Genomic DNA, 14,577 nt, shown 5'->3' on the forward strand with positions numbered 1-14,577 from the left:
AGAGATGACCCTGGTCCTTCCTAAGCAGAGCTCTGCTCCTGGTCAATTATTTTCACAAAAGATGGAGGAAGTTAGAGAGCTTCTACACTGATGAGGGGAGAGGAGGTCCTGGCTTATTCACGGGGACCAGACATCTCTCTGCTTTGTCTCTCTCCATCCCACCCCTGGCTTGGCTCTCCTCCCTGCCATCCCCAGGCCTCTCTGCCCTTTCTGTGTCACTGGGTCTGGTTTCCTCAGCCTCCCGGGGCTCTGACTTCTGGCTGGAGGCTGGAGGCAAGGACAAGGGAGGAATAAGAATATTTCTTCTGCATCAGGAAGCGTTCTCTGACTGTGGTGCCACCCTCGTTGGTTGGTCACAATGCCTCTGGGCAGCCCCATCATGGCCAGGGCTCCATCTTTAACTTTGTGGGGGCCAGCACAGTCCCAGCCACCCTTCCCCCATCTACAGATGGTGCACCTTCCTGCCATGGCTCTTCCCCCGGTTACCTCACTATCCGCTACTTGACACCTCCGTCCTTTCATCACCTGGTAACCAATCCCCTCCTTTAGTTTCTCTCTGTTTCAAATACCTAGCATGGCTTCATTTCCTGGTTGGACCTTGACTACTATAAATAAGTTACTCTCCTTCATTTGAACCCAAGGAAACTGAGTCTTACTGCATAAAAGGTCTTATTCACAATCCCACGTCTGCAAAGCATAGAATCAGGGTTTTAACTCTGACTCTCTGCTGCTGTTTCTATCAGGGTCCATCAGCAGAGAGCCATGAAATATTCCTGATAAGCTTGGCCAGTGCTGCCTTGTGCTAGTGTTAGTTTTGATTAGCCCTTGCAATTAACTGCCCCCAAATGACCACCCTCTGACTCCAGTAGCTGTCCAGGAGACTAAAGGTTTTCAGCCTTGTTTCTTGGGGACTGCCCATCATAGTTCTTCTAAGCCATTGTTGGGTGGGTCATTGTTAAAAGTCATTGGCCTTTAAGCGGTAAACCACCCACAGTCATGAGGGCTGTAATTAATATCAATGACAAATGTTGCATCAGACTGAGCAGGATAGGACCTAGCAAGACAATGATCTGAAAGAAAACTCTTTGGGAAGCGCTCAGAGTGTGCAATACCTGACCGAAATCATCATGCACAGTAGGTGTTACCAGCTGCTGCCGGTATTAATAATAGCAATATTTCCCATCATGCAGAAGTCCATAATCATGCTATCAATTTTTGGAGAATTTCAAATTGAGTTATTATCTTAAAAAAAAAAAAATTCCCATACCTCACAACTCCTTTGGAATATTTACTGTTTTGTCAGAACAAGAGCGCCAGTGCCAAACATCTCGGTGTGTCACCTCTGAGGCTTCTGGACCGTGTCGGAGTGAAAGCAATCAATACTGGTTCATAAGCCAGATCAGTGTTATTAGTATTCGTTACAGCCTTGGCATATACTTCATTGTATGTACAGATTGCCCACGAGAGCTTGGGCTTATATCTTGTCTAGACAGAGCCTTACATGGCCATTCAAATTAATAGCGTGCCAGAATTATCTTATGCTTAATGCAGCTGGCTCTATATTGACTCTGGAAATTACATTTACTCCACAATGGTATTGACAGCTGGGTCTCTGGCATATTTAATGGATTTGAATGAAGATGGGGCTGTATCATGTGCCTTCGAGCAAAATGTTGATAACTCATCATTTTCATAAAAAGTGAGAAAGTGCTTTATCTATGAACGTTCCATCCCTCAGTAGACTAAATCAATGGAAAAGGTAGTTGCAATCCATTCAGCTCACCTCTACAGAAGAAAACAAAAAGGAAACTGTCTCACGTAGTCTGTAAAACAAGGGCTTGTTGGTTCATTAAATGTGTGGTTCAGGAATCTCAATGTATTTCAAAAGGGTAGATTTAGTCCCAAGGAGTAAACTGCATCTCGTGAATTTGATTTGAACATAATGAAAATTCTCATAAATGTGTATGTTCTAAGCTGGGTCTTGAAGGTGGCTGTCCAGGTTTTAACTAGTGTATTTCAGGCGTGGGGCGTGTTTGCTGTGTACTCTGCCCTGTGCCACTGCTCTGACTTGAGAAAGTTATCTCTTGAAGTAAAACAAGGCAGACTACCTTAAGGAAAGTTTTGATGGAGACTGGTTTGATTTAAGGAAACCAATCTACTGAGGAACACCTACTAGTATATTTTCTTGGCCTGTCTTCCTGTGGTCCCCAGTAGGAGATGCATAAAAGGAAAGAGGTATAACTTATATTTAATTCGTAGAGACTTTTGCGTGGTACAGTTCAGTTCACAATAGCTCTTCCCGTATTAATATAAGTCGACAATAATGTAGTTCAGGGTAGTTTTAGGACAAAGGCCACACAAGAGTTGGTTTGTGTGTGAGGTTCAAAGGAGCTTGTGTGGTTGATTTATGGGGAAGAGCAGCTCACTTGTTCACCTCACTCTCCCAAACCTCATCTCCCAAAATGTTTCAGTGTGAAATCATGATCTATGGCTAAAGTTTTTCCGCTTAAATTGCAAACTATTCTCAAAGGAGTGTGAGTTTCACTCTATGGGGTGAAAATGTACCATATCACTCCCCATGGGATATGGAATTGCGGCTGAACCCTTTAGGAATAGGCTCCAAAGAGCTGAGTTTGAAGAAGTGACAGGGCAGAGAGGAATGAATCAGCGCTGTCCAGGGAGAGCCGATGGGGGTATGGTCCAGCCGTGACAGCGTCGGAGGAGGGCTCCAGAGTCAGGCTGCCTCTCTGCCTAACTTCTTGTGGATGTTGGCTAGCCATGTACATTCCAGGTGCTAATCAGTGAGGAAGACTCTTCCCAAGCAAAGCGTACCAGGGAGTCAAGAGAAAGCCTGAAGTAGAGTTGGAAATGACAGGAGAATTCCATCCATGGGCCACAGGCATGGTCGCAGAAGGATTCTGTGCTCCTATCTGGATGTGTGCATCCATCCTTCCCTCCACAAGGACCTTGGATGCAGTTAATGCTGTCTCCATGCAGGTGAGACCCCACAACACAGGTCAAGTTGCAAGGAGAGCTATGCATCTGCATGGGGTAGAATCCTAGCATTCCGGAAATTGAAAAGTTTGTTTTCTGTGACCTCATTTGGCACATGAGGCAAGTGGCAGATAAAGGTGACCCGATACTCCTTCAAAAGTGATGGCCATGTGTGTAAGTTTCCATAACAAAGCACCAGAGCTGAGAGGCTTAAAATAAGATAAATATTTTCCCTTGCAGTTCTGGAGGATAGAAGTCTGAGGTCAAGGTCTCAGCAGGACCAAGCTCCCTTTGAGGGACACTTCATTGCTTTCCAGTTCTGGTATTGCAGGGGATTCTTGACGATCCTTGACTTGTGTATTGTCACATGACCTTCTGACCTGGGTGTCTGTCCCCAGATGCCCCTCTCCTTACAGGGCCCTGGTCACTGGACTAGGGCCCACTCCTATTAGTATGACCTCATCCCAACTCAATGACCTCTGCAACGACCCCATTTCCAAATAAGGTCATATGCCACAAGTTCCAGGGTTAAGACTTGAACATATTTTTTTCTGGGGGAAACAATTCAACCTGCACCATGGTACTCTCATGATGCTGAGAGACCTCTTCACGTTTTAAGAAAAAGCAGTTAGTGCTACATTTTAGCCTCTTAGGGTTGCTTTAGCTGCATCTCCCAAATTTTGAGAGGTTATATTTTCATAGTCATTCCCTTGAGACTTCCTGTTGGCCTATGGATTAATTTAATTGTTGTTTAATTTCAAAATGATGAATTCTGGGATGGAAGCTGTAGAAGTAATGTTTTATATATTGGGCTAGTCAGTGGCGACTCTAGAGGATACACAGAGCCTGACAGTATCTGTGCAAACCAGCAGAGCTGGCCAAGAGTGAGGTTTCCTTGTCAAATAAAGGGGAGGGGAGGGATAAATTAGGAGTTTGCAATTAGCATAGGCACACCACTATTTATAAAATAGGTCATCAACAAGGACCTACGGTAGAGCACAGGGAACTCTACTTAATATTCTGTAATGACCTAGATGGGAAAAGAATCTGAAAAAGAATGGATTATGTATATGTATAACTGATGCACTTTGCTGTGCTCCAGAAGCTAACAGGACATTGTAAATCAACTATACTCCAAGATAAAATAAAAATTAAATTTAAAAAAGAGGGCAGGTGGGCTAGGAGTGAGGAGTTTCCCTGCTGAGTACCAGAGGGAAAACCTAAGGATCTGGGCTTGTAAGTTCAATTCTGGCTGGAAATGTTCAGAAACACATTCCTATGATGCCTTATTTGGATCCTACATTCATCGCCTGTAGTCACTTTATACTGGTCAGTTTCCATGCCTACACAACAGACCCTTCAAAACATAATCAAAGTGCCCATCCCCTCAATTCTCTCATTCTCTTCTATTTGCTTAATATTTTGCATTCCCTTGCCGATGAAAATCTCTATATTGTTCCTGGGGTGGATAAACCTGGTAACTTTAGTAAGTTAAGAAATAAAACGGTAATGTAACTCCACATACAAATTTCAAAGTCCGTCTCCTGAACATCAAGATAAGAAAACATCCTGAACAATAATGTTTTATTTTGACACAGTGAGAAACTTTCGGTGCCAAATCAAGCAAAGATCTGACCGTTGCCAATTTTTTTTTTTGGTACCTACCAATGAAAAAATAGAGCGCTTGTGTAATACAAAACCACCCATTGTCCCACCACAGCCTCTCGACTGACAAGATTTAACTCATCATCCAGACTCGAAGGTAATTTCCTCTTACATTTTTCATATTGTTTGTATCAAAGCACCTTCCAGAAATGAGAAGGCTTACATGTAGTGTTGATGCTCTTAATAGAGAATTAAGGCTATCAGGGGGAGCTTTTCTTAGAAGCATTCTTGCTTCTTCCTTCTGCATGCACGTAACAATTATATGGCGCAAGCTTGGTAGGAAACACTACGTGCAAAGTGAGAATTTAAGAGGGTCCTGAGCCTGTCCCCAGGAAATCCACAATCACCTAGGGTAGCAGAGGAAGACAAGCCATGGGGTAGGCAGTGTGGAAGATTCAAATGCTGCCTGTGGGGGATGCTTGTGCTGGAAGGGCTCAGAGGAGGAGGGTGCTTCTAACACCAGCATTAAGGAGGCCACTGAGAAGAGATGCTGCTGAGAACAGACTCTGTCAATGTCCTCTGACCTGTGACTAGAGCAGCTCATGGACATTTGGGCCAAGAGAGCATGATGCTTTGGACTAGGAGCTCTCTGTGTCCTACAGCCACCTCCGTCTCTCTGCACAGTTACGGAGGGTGCCATGGTGGATCCTGCGACTCCGAGAACAATGTCAAGGGGAGCAGGCTGGGTTGGTCCGTGGGCTGGGGCAGAGAAAGGAAGGGCTGGCATTCTGAACCACAGAGCTTTCTTCGAAACATCACTGATGTTTCCCTTAACCTGTCTTGGTTTTGGTTTGAGTTTTTATGCTGTTCTCATTTCATGCATATTTTTTGTCTGTGTTTCAAGAGAAAAAGGAAGATGAGAGTAGAGATAAAAGAGAGAAGAAAGTGAAACATTTTTATTTCGTTTTGTTTTGCTAATCCTGCTGAGACTCTTGGAGCAAAACCGAAACGTGTCCAGTGTCTTGTATGACTCTCTTAGGTTGGGATGAACACAAGTGGAATACACGGTTCAGGGCATGTATAGCTGCAGTGTAGGAAGAAGTCCAGGCCAGGAGAATGGGTTCAGAGGCAATAGACTTTTAAAGGTTACTTTACTCATACTTAATATAAAGAGAATGGGTTGGGAGAGTTGCCACCAGTTCTCCTTTACAAAAAACTTATGTTGTAGCTTTGGGTATTTTCGGCACAAGAGGCCCTTCTTCCACTGCAGTTTCCTTAGCGGCTCACACCACTTACATCTACCGTCTCACATTATGTGAGACTCCCAAGCTATGTTCATTGATGTGAGCTCCCAATGTTAGAAATTACCCCAGCTGTTCAAGAGTCTTGAATTATGTACGGTTCCCCTAAAAAGCACTTTCAGTAGAGCGAATCAAGCTAAATGACCCTTCGCTAACTTTACTTTTATATTTTTTTTTAAAAAAAAAGATAATTGAGTTGTGGTTGATCTCTTCAAATTCAGATTTTAACATGAAACTTACACATGTGCAACACTCTTTTGTTCTGGTGGAGAAAAATCCCAGTGTTGGAAGCAATCCAAATTACGGAAATATCAAAATAGATCAGAAGCTGTCGAATGAGGTAAATCCATGAGTTATGTATAGATTCTCTGTCTTGAGTCTTGATAATATATGCCTATTTTTAAGCAATTTTACCAGCATTATTTCACACTTGCCAGATGGAGTTTTTTGTTGGTTTTGGTTTTGGCTTTTGGCTTCCCATATGGGACACAAAAGTCTTCAAGTGAGGTGTGGCTGAACAAACAGTTCATTTCTTTACTCATGACAAACATTGTTATAGAGAAACTGCACACCAGACAATATTGTTCAAATTTTTATATGACAGCAAAATCATGATATTTAAATATGCTCCCTAAATTCAGGAAAAAATATATTTAAAATTCAGTAATTCAGAGGAAGGAACCTAATCAGGTGCACCATCTTTCAGGTGGTTCATTTCTGTGGTCCCAGTTTGGTGTTTATGCCATGTATATTATTTACATAATAATATTATTATAATATTTTATATAATCTGTGCCTTAGTTCTCTAGAGATCTCAGTGAGAACATAGAAGATTTGGTGATATAGCTGCAATGGTTCGTTTCATTGGAAAATACCCTAGATTTCCCTTGTGTAAACGGCAACTTTCTAATCCAGGATGCATCCTTCACGTTATGATAGAAATATTCTCCTTAGGTGAAATTCCTGCTTCCATATTTAAAATGTTCTTTCTATGGTTGATTATCCTTATGAGGAAAGAGCACATGCGTCTTTTTCTGCTACATTCGCTGCCTTTCAAGGGCTGCGAGGTGAAGTGGAGTCTGAAGGGAGCATAGACCAGGGTGTCAGAAAAACTGAGTTCTAATTGTGCGTCCTGCTTCTCCAAACACATCACCTTGGGTGGGTCCCAGCACCTCTGAAATTCAGCGCTCCACTTGCAAAACAATGACCTGTGATGTTCTTTGTCAGAATAGGGTGGGACCAAGTGTTCAAAATCGTCCCCAAGTCCCTAAAGGTCCTGGTAAACAAAAGGCATGTGGTCATGAATTGGTGATATTTGTGTGCATGATTTTGACCAAGGAAGGCCCCAAGGACCGATGTTTGCTGCGTGTGCGGGAGAGCAGGGAGCCTGTGTAACACCTGGCTGGAGGAGCGACGGAACTCAAGGACAGCCCTCTTCGAACTGCCTCAGGGCGGATCAAAGTGGTCCTCTACTGGAGCCTGCGACCGACCCCCCTTCATCGCTGGGGGCCTCCTCTTCCCACAGCGAGCCCTGCCCACATGAAGGGAATGCCTGCTCTGAGGTACGTTAGCATGTCTGCACAGTTATGTCATTTGCGTTGACCAGATGTTGACAGTATGTACCCAAGAGTCAGTCTCAGTAGAAGAGGGTAATACATCAGTAGTTCTGGAAAACATATAAGTGAACGGGATTTTCAAAGGCCATGCCTCAGTGAATGCGCATTCCTAGAGCTCGCCTATAAAAAGATTTTCAGGCACAAAGTCAGCACTTGGTCTTAATTTTCTGTTGATCTCCAGGCTCTAGCAAACCTCAAAGGGCTCTGTGGGCGTCTCCACCAGCTTCTTCCACAGATGTAGATGTAACAATGGATCTTATCCCAAATCAGAATTCCAGGCAACAGAGGAAAAATCAAGGGAGTGGAGCAGGGAGCGCCCCCACGCTTTGCACACTAACCCAACGGGCCATTTTGGAATGTCAACACCCAATTTGTGATCAGAGTGGTGGGCGAATACCGCAGCCCTGGGATACACGTCACAGGAGGAATTGTGTTCTTTTATGTCTCGCTGATTTTTTGCATTTTGTTTGTTCTTAGTATGCTCTTTCCTTTGTGAAAATTGTCTTTTTTTGGCTATTATTGTTATTTTTAATAGTTATTTCCCCAATACAATTTTTTTTTCTACTGTACAGCACGGTGACCCAGTTACACAGACATGTACACGTTCTGTTTTCTCACATTATCAGGCTCCATCCTAAGGGACTAGACATAGTTCCCAGTGCGACACAGCAGGACCTCATTGCTCATCCATTCCAAGGGCAACAGTCTGCATCTATGAACCCCAAGGTCTCCAACCACCCCCCCTCCCTCCCCCTCCCCCTTGGCAACCACAAGTCTATTCTCCAAGTCCATGATTTTCTTTTCTGTGGAAGGGTTCCTTTGTGCCGTATATTAGACTCCAGATGTAAGTGTGAAAACTTCTTAGATGTCGGGTGGGAAGAAGATGGCTGATTTTTCAACAGGGCGTTCTGAGTGCTGAGTCTAACTTGTTCCTATGTGGCTTTACTGCAACTCTTCTTTCTCTGTGCATTGTGGACTATTGTCTGATAGACGGGCTATGCGTCCCAGGCGAATAGCAAGATGGGTCCCGCTCACCTTTATCGTTTGCCTCAAGCCTCTTGGTCTCAGTCACTACCCTGGGTGCAGATAAAACTGCTTTTCTGAGATTGGAAATGGTCCCTGAGTTGGCCCCTGTTTCACATCGGATAAGGGGCGGGGGATGAGGTCCCAAAGTATTTTGTGAACCAGGGACAATACCTGTGGTTCTTCCAAAGAAGCATCTTCAACCAGTACAGTGTTAAAATATCCTATAGCCATCATTGCATCTGTAATTCGGGGCTGGTTGTCTGGGGCGGGACCCAGCCATCCGAGGAATTAGCTAAGTGGAGCCCCGAGGGATCTCTCAGGGTGCCTGGTGCAATTTGGTCTTAACGAAAGCACTTCCTGCCATGGAAGTCAATAACACGTTCATAAACATAATGCTTATAATGAGCGAAAAAACGATGACATCAGTCTCGGAGCACAGCGGGGGAACTCACTAGCAGCGTCCTTTTGTAAAAAGTCAACAGCTTCCACGATTTTACATTGCGTTTTGTAAATTCTGATTTTCAGTTGTGACGTTAGGTTTTCCTCAAGTGTGACATTTCTTCATTTCTCAGTAGCATGTCGAACCCTTCTCATTCTTAGAGACACTCAGGAGAGAGTTCACGACTCCCTCCGTGAAGCTGATCCCTCTTTGGGAACAGAAGCCCAGTTGTCCCCCAGTGTTCCTCCCTTCCGTCCATCCACCCTTCCTCCCTCTCCTCCTCCCTCCCTCCCGTCTTTCCTCCCTTCCTCTTCCCTTTCTCTGCCCGCGCTCATCTACATGGATCTCAGATAAGAACAGGGAGCGTTCACTCCAGGCTGCAGTGGGGGAGTCCCGCGAGATAAAAAATGTATGTTGAGAGAAAAATTCTGGTTCGACATGAGCTCTACTTAGTCAGTCTTGCAACCTAAAACCTTCCCAACTGAAGAAACACTATTTCGTTTTACTATGTTGGATCCGGACCTCCAGGTCTTTTTTCCAAGAAGGTGGCAAAGGTGAAGGCTGTGTTCGGAAGAGAGTGCTGCTCACATTGAGTGTGTTTCCACGGAGCAAAGGTCTTTCATTTATTTCTGGGGAAAGATGTGACCATCATATTTATGAGTCCTAAGACTTTCCCCTCATAAAGGGCAAACAGGGAAGGGACGTCGCATTTGAAATGACAATAAAAAGAGGAAAAAACAGCAACAGCGATAGAGAGACAGAGACAGAGGTTGAAACTTGAGTGGCGCTTCATCAGAGAAGGAAAAGCAAAACGACTCTTTGCTCCCTCGGTGACTTGTTTACGAGAAGAGCAACCTTCAGGAACAAGAAGGCTTTCATTTATCTTTTGCATCTTATCCGTTAATTAATTTCATTTAAAAATCGTGCTTCGTTTTCACTGCCAGTCGCTTACTTTTCTGCCCTGAAGCAGCAAAGCTGCATCACCGTTTCCCTGTCGCTGCAGGCTATTCTGGTAACTGCCTGCAAGGTTAGTACATAAGGACAGTTTTATTTAGTCATACGGATTTTAAGGTCTTCTTCACCTTTCTGTCTTTCTCTTTCTTGGTTCCCATCGGTCAAAGAAAGCACCAGGTAGAGCCATCAGCGGATACGCTATAATTTTACTGGCATCTCAAAGACCAAGCCGTCTAAGTGCATCCTGGGAGGCGTGCATCTCTGTGCTGCATCTGCCCTGTTCTACCTTCTCCTTTGCTACCTTCCTGGTGAGCCCAACTCAACGTGGATATGAGTTCCAGTTCTCGCTCGATGTATAACATTTACATGGAGTATCAATTCGTAAATAATCTATTACGACTCTCTTTATACTTCTGTTGTCAAATAAATGTGTGTGGGGTGGGTGGGTGTGTGTGTTTGGTGGGGGGGTATGTGTGTGGCGTGTGTGTGGTGTGTGTGTGTGGTTTGTGTGTGTGTGTGATAACTTAGAATCCTGTTTCCCTTTTGCTTTCAAGGAATTGCTGATGGATTTCTCACAGATTACACAAACTAATATTTTGACTCGCTTAGCATATTAGGAAATTGCTAACTAGTGATGTTATGACCTGACCCAAAATGAATTGGTATGTTTTGCAGCTTTCACGTATTCTGAGTCCAATAGAGCAAAGTTACTACGAAAATGTTTTGCCTCATAAAGTTTTCTGCTAACCGTAGACGCAAAATTATTGGAAGACATCAGTGACATCCCCCCAAAAAATCTATGTTTTATAAAATGTCGTATTTGACGTAACTATATTAAGCCTCTGTCTTTATTTTGCATCAATCACAGAAATCCAGGTTAGTTTGAACAGAAGATAAATGCATACAACCTGTAAACCTGCATAGCAGTTGTCACCTAGAAAATTAAGATTTCAACACCTACTCATGCTCATTTTCTTAAAACAGGAAGCCTTTCTGTCTGGAGACGGGTGTGTGGTTCATGCATTCTCAGGATTTACTGACTAGACATCTCAGAAAGGGAAGGCAAGGACAGTGCAGGGGGCTGTAGCTTCGGGAAGAGGCATCAGAGCCCCAGGTCAGTCTTGCTGGAGATGCCCTTTCTAATTTCTCTTTCATTCGGAAGATCTTTTGCTCTGAAACAAAAGGCCCTTGTTCCATGAAATTTATAGGAGTTTTGCAACAAGAAACGGCCTCTGACAGAGTCATTTTTGACCCATGCATCCCCACCCAATACTCCATGGGTCTCGGTGGCTCGGGCGGGCCACCAACATCACGAGGGTCTCATGAATAATTCACCCTAGGAGATTTTTTTATTTCCGTGATCACAGTGGCATTATATTGCTAAATAAGTAATCATTATTTCAGAAAAATTACACTGTTTAGATGCCTTTAATGTGTAAATGCCTGCATAAAGTATCTTCTGCTATATTCATGCATAGTGCGTGCTTTAAATCAAACCACAATAGGATATCAACATTTTTAGAAAATGAGTATGAATCGCCATGAAACCATGAAGGTGTATTGCTTTCAGAATTTTAAATCTTTCTAGAAACATGTCGGCTCGTTGTTTTGGCAAAGGATGTGAAGCGGAGTTTCAGATAAAGTGAGAAATTTCCAAGACAAAGACTCCTATAGAAACAGCATTAGAAATATATCTCTCCATCATAAGTTATTTTTGTTGTTTGTTTGTAGCCATATTTTTCTACCTTTAATAATATGGGTAATCATTGTGCTTCATTTAACTTTATTGTTCTTTGGCTAATCACCATCCATACAGAGTTATGATTAAATCCAAATAAAATATTGGGCTTATTGTGCAAAATACATTATTACAAGCTTGGTTCTGGCACAGACCCACAGTAACCCCTGAAAATAATTAAAACATTATTTACCTCCTTTCCTGAATCCAATTTGTCTACTAGTACTTTCGTTATCCCAGAAGGATCTGGTAATTCATTAACAATTTCGTTTGAGATCTACTGATCTTTCAATAGGCAACTGTTTTTTGCTGGGTTCTATCCTTTCATTAAAAAAAAAAAAAGTGAGAAAAAGAATGTCTATATCTGTATAGCTGGGTCCCGTGGCTGTACCACAGAAATTGATAGAACACTGTTCATCAACTATGATAATTTTTTTTTTTGTCTTTTTACCATTTCTCGGGCCGCTCCCACGGCATATAGAGGTTCCTAGGCAGGGGCCTAATCGGAGCTGTAGCCGCCAGCCTACACCACAGCCACAGCAATGTGGGATCCGAGTCGAGCCTGCAACCTACACCACAGCTCACGGCAATGCTGGATCCTCAACCCACTGAGCAAGGCCAGGGATTGAACCCGCAACCTCATGGTCCCTAGTCGGATTCATTAACCACTGAGCCACGATGGGAACTCCAAAATTTTTTAATTTAAAAATTTAAAAAAAAACCAACATTCAAGGTGTTGAAATATATGAGAATTAGTAACGACATCCATAAAGAGAATACAATGTTTCATTCATACACAGTCAAAAGCTATGTGCTGTGCATTGAGGTCCAAATAACCATACCAGAAAATCAGACATAAATGCAAATAAATAAAAGATCCAGGTAGATCATGTTATTCAAGCAATCATTTCAAGGTTGGATCTTCCTTTACTTCCAAAACTTTAGACTTTGGTCTAGCTGCTGATGCCGAGATGCTTTCTGCTGGAGGCACTTCGTCTCCCCAGTCCCAGGTGCACGAGTCCAGCTCGGCACCCTGTAGCTTGAGCCCCCGGCCCGGAAGGACCCAGAGCAGATGCTGGTTTTCTTCACATTTCCCCACCCTCCTGCGTGGCACCACCATCTACCCAGGCACTCAGGCCAAAATCTTGGATTTTCTGTTCATCTTCCCCTCATCGCTCCCCTCGGACCCTCGGGAGGTCCTCTTTCCTGTTAGGATGTTGACATGGTTACTGGCCCCTTTCACTTCTAAGCCCTCAGAGGCGCCAGAGCAGGTAACTCGCCAACCAGCTTCCCGCTCCTACAACCACCCTTCAGCAAAGCTCTCTTTGAAGCAAACAGTGCATATCGCAATTGTACACTTCAAATTCTCTAGCGGGTTTCTGTTCTCCTTGGTAGACGCTGAACTCTTTGGCCAGCCCCGTCCAAGACACGCTGGGCCCACTGGCTCACTTCTTCATCGGGTCCTCCATGGCCCTTGGTCCTCCTGCTTCTCCATCTGCAAAGCTGTGCCTTCTTCCTGCTCATCATCAAGTTCCTGCCTAAATAGAGTCTTCTCAGACAAGGCCCTGATCCCGCGTTGGTGTCCTTCTCAGAAGAAACTGCTCTAATCGGGTTTGAGAGCTGCTTTCCAGACTTACACATCCGTATACAAATGTTTGTGCTGATGCAAAGACATGTGATACAAAGACACAGTTTTCACGTCTAATTTGATAATTACTATTTTACAAGGTCTTTGGTAATTTTCTTTTCTCATTAAAGAGGTTGTCTTGGAAATCTTTTCATCTTGGCACATAGTTATAGCTTTTTTGTTTTAAGTGCTAATAGCATATATATATATATATACACACACATATATATATATATATATTTTTTTTTTTTGCCATATCCATGGCATGTGGAAGTTCCTGGGCCAGGGCACCCAAACCATAGCTTCTACCTACACCACAGCTGTGGCAGGGCCAGATCCCTTAACCCACTGGGCTGGGACAGGGATCAAACCCATGCCGCCACTGAGACAATGCCAGATCCTCAACCGGCTGTACCATAGCGGGACCTCCTAACTACCATTTTCTTAAAGGGTTTATTAGTGGATTGGGAATGAGAGCTGAGGAAGAAGGATGACCCGAAGATAACTCCTCGATTCATCCCCTCATAAAATAGTTTATTGACTCTTTCCTGCTTCAGAGGCCAGTCTCTATAAAAGTCTTCCTGTACACATGCAACTGTGCCCCGGGAGTGATATCAAAACATAGATTGCTGAATTCTACAGTATAAGCGTTTTTATTTTTAAAATACAGTACCTACTTCATCTCCAAAGTACTGAGTCCACGCACACGACAGTCAGCATGCAGCAGGGTTTGAGGCCATTTGACCTATGCGATGCGTTGAAATGCTTAAATTTAGCCTATTTCATAGGGTGTGTGGACTTTTTCTACAGTGTCATGAACCCAAACAATAATTTTTAAAAACAACCCTTTTATCCTTAATGTCATTCACAACATGAATTATCAATTTAATAATTTGGGCACCTGCCCAAGAAGAAGTGATGACATAGAGTCTGTTCCTTTAAAAGTGTTTCTGAAAAACTAAACATGAGGAGCCAGCCATGAGCTAAAAGTACTGCTCACCCTGGAAACGCTGCAGTGGGTTACAATACTTTTCATTTTCTTCACGTCAGTCCTTGGACAAACGAGTCGGTTCCTGCAGTAGAGCTCCTTGTATTTTTTGTTTAAATACCACAAACAGCACATTCAATTGGGTGATCCATCTAACTTTTAGTTTTGTATTTACCCAAAGTGTTTCCATCCCTTGCGATTTCAATCAGGTCCTAAAATAAAGATTATTGATCATTGAGGACATTGAGACCTTTATTTCCTTCCTTATTATTTTTATTTGATTTCTATA

This window comes from Phacochoerus africanus, chromosome 1 (assembly GCF_016906955.1).
Source record: "Phacochoerus africanus isolate WHEZ1 chromosome 1, ROS_Pafr_v1, whole genome shotgun sequence".
Classification (NCBI taxonomy): Eukaryota; Metazoa; Chordata; class Mammalia; order Artiodactyla; family Suidae; genus Phacochoerus; species Phacochoerus africanus.